At 38.7% G+C, this 3333-nt stretch overlaps 1 protein-coding gene across 1 annotated transcript in view; it reads right to left on the reverse strand.

Annotated features, from left to right (window-relative positions):
• LOC122060044 (ribose-phosphate pyrophosphokinase 1-like) overlaps nucleotides 1–3333 on the reverse strand; it is an 11806-nt gene that overhangs the window by 7095 nt on the left and 1378 nt on the right. The window lies entirely within an intron of this gene.

The following is a 3333-nucleotide window of genomic DNA, read 5'->3' on the forward strand; positions in this document are numbered from 1 at the left end:
ACACACCAAAAAAAAAAAAAAGAGATTTACTTCATCTTTACTATAAGGGGAAAATCTGCCAATCTAGACTAAGGATTCTAAGAAAACCCATAATTAATAGGAGAATTAATTATATTCAAATCCATCAAAGCAACTAATGCAGGAGTAGATTACAAGAAACTACCCCAACAGTTTATAACCCCAAATAATACAAATAGGAGCAAGAAACAAAGAAATAATACCTTCAAATAAACCCCCAAGGATACAATACTCATATAGGAGCAAAACCAGTCCAATACCCAACCTGATAGGAGAGAGAAAGACCTGTGATAGAGCTGGAGAGAGAGAGAGGTGCGGCCAGGGCTGTAGGAGTCCGATTGAGTTGCACTCTTGGGCGTAGATAGTCCCTAGGGAGGTTACAAAAACCCCCAAAGTTGAGAGGATTCTGACGGTTGGTTATGGCGTTACGCACTTTCTTAATTTTCAGACCTAAGAGAGAGAATGTGAAGAATTCTGTAGGAACATCAACTTGTCTTCTTCAGATAACCTTCAAGAGAGGATCGATTGATCTTCTTAGAGTACAGAACCAGTCCTCCAAAGGATCTGTAGATCAGATCTCAAACTTAGGTAGCAATGAGAGTCGATTGGCTTCAAGAACAAGAACTCTTTGGCTGGCTGATTCTGATTTTGTATGCTTTAACAGGTCTGAACTTCTAATAACAATAAACAGAAAATAAAAATAGAAAAAGAAGAATCGATGGAAGGTTGAGAAGGGTGAAAGAGAATAAAGGAATGGGTATTTCACCCCTCAGGTTTTGGGTATCACACCCCTCAAAGGTTTAGGCATCTCACCTCTCAATAACAGTTTTTTTAGCTAAAGAGTAATCACTCAATAATTCATTCATTCAAATCTCTCATTATGAGTACATAGGCTCCTCTATTTATAGAGGACAGAATAGCAATCAAACTACTTAAGAGTTAGTTTCCCAATAGGACTATACTCCTACTACAACTAGGAATTCAAAATAGGACTAGGACTTGACTTTATGACTCCAACATCGAACAGAACTAACTAACTAATAGTCCATATAGGACTTTACAACCGACCAATGGCCTAATAGGCCTTTATTGAATTAAATAGCAACTAACTAAACTAATGAATTAAATCCCGTTTTTCTACCTTCTACCCATACTTTAGGCCCATTAAAGTGGCCTATTTCAAAGAAAACCCATGGGATCAAAGGCCCAACACATATATAACACAACCCAAGGTTTATTTGCAATAAAATAAGCCCAAGTGACTTATCTACATCAGCAACAAGAATGGGATCTATCAGATTATGGCAGAGTTCAACAAACTAGGAACCACAACAAGTATCATTTCTTCTGCATCACTTGCATTGTTGGGTTGCGCAAATTAGTAACTAAGTAGCCTCATGATGATACAAATAACTTTTTGGAGCCAAAGTTTATAGCTGATGACAGCATAGGACTAAAAACAAATCATGTTTCAACTGTCAAAGCACTACCTAGCTTAAGGCAACAAATTTGAAGGTGCCAGCACAGTGCACTGGTAAAGCCTGCGGGTTGTTGCACCAGAGGCCAGAGAAGAAATCCTACCTATCCAAAAGGTGGGGGGGATTCCATGAATATATAATAGGGGAGAGGGTTCTCCAAGGAAGCGGCATATAGAAGCACACTAATGAGGTGCGATAAAAATTGTATCGCATATAGGAGTGCAGCGAGGTCATTTCATATGAGGAGAGAGATATACACAGAGGTGCTAGTGTACCCCACCCCAGTGGCTTAAAACCTTTTTCCATATAATAAATTGGGCAAAAGACATCTGGAGACTGAAGCATCTCAATCAAAGGTCAGACAGCACCTATCTGGACAATGTGCACCTGCAAGAAATCTAATTATTAAGAAATTACAATTTTTTTTTTTTGGGAGACTGGGAGGATACAAACTTTTAACATCAACCCTTAAGGCTAGAAGCAAGAGATTGGCCAGAAATAAAATCACATTAGCAATGAAAATTTAAAAAATAGAAGCAGAAGCTTCCCTTCAAATTTAGGAAGGGTCAAGGAAAAAGAAGGAAAGGTAAACAAGAATTCTAGGAAAATGTATAAAATACTTTTTCACATCCAGCCCTAGTCATTCAAGACAAATAAATAGAATAGACAAAGGGTTAATCTATGTCTTTTCACAGCCCATGCCATGTGTCTAGGCATGGAGAACGCAAGTGGACAGTGTTCTTTTTCCCTAATAATATAGACTTTTGTAGTACTTGTTTAACAATTCTGGTGAACATATAGCCTGGTACACAAAAACAGAACTGGTGTCTGACGGTTTGGGGGCTAATCAAAGACGATCATCAAAAATTGAAGGGGAATCTCTTCTTTTTTTTTGAAGGGGGAGTGGGGTGTGGGGTGGGGGGTGGAGCAAGGGGGGAGGGGGGGTGAGAGGGGTATAGTTTGAAGAAAGTGATCAGGAGGTTGGACAGAAAGACTCACCTGAGGCTGATAGCTAAGAGGCATATTAGGTGGATAAGATTGTGGAGAAGGAATTATCTTTGACTAACAGAATTCATGTCTAACTTCAAGCAAATTAAAAGCGGCTTTGAGTCATTGAGGATGACTGCAGCTAGAAATTTACCTCAATCTCGTCATTTGTAAAATATGCTATTATAAGCTCTGAAATTGTGGTGCAGTTTTTTAAGTTGGTGTGACTGGATTTGGTGAAATGAAGTGCCGATTTAAGAGATTTTGAAGATGATTTAGGGAATGGATAGAGCCAACATTTGTGGAGATATCAGGAGGATTTTTCTTTTCTCACTGCTGTTTGCTGCTGTTAGGTTTGGGGTTCAGATTGTTAATATTCATAGATTGGTTGTCACTTTTTTCTGCTTTTTGGGGGTTTGATTGTGGGTGTAATGTGTTATGGGTGGCTCTATTTATTAGTTCTCTTGTACTGTCTGATATCTTGCTCTCTTAGCAACTTCATTTTACTTTTAGTGAAAGTCTCTTTTTCACATTCCCAAAAAAAAGGGGAAAAACAAAATAAAATATTGGAGTGGACTTCTGAACACCTACAATCAGATTCTAACACCAAGAGCATGGACCACTGACATTCTGCCAGTAAGGGGGGTACTTAAATGAACCAAATCTAAAGCAGATGACCTGCAAAATGAAATTCTTAATGGACTGCACAATTAAGCTCAATCTGCTAGCTATTGGAAAAGAAATCATTTATTTCAACCTGTTGAGAACTTAGGCACAAACAATTTGTACTGACAGCTTGGTGAAGAATCCTTAGCACAACGAAGGTTGCAGAAATGCCCCCCCCCCCCCC

Source organism: Macadamia integrifolia, chromosome 13 (assembly GCF_013358625.1).
Source record: "Macadamia integrifolia cultivar HAES 741 chromosome 13, SCU_Mint_v3, whole genome shotgun sequence".
Classification (NCBI taxonomy): domain Eukaryota; kingdom Viridiplantae; phylum Streptophyta; class Magnoliopsida; order Proteales; family Proteaceae; genus Macadamia; species Macadamia integrifolia.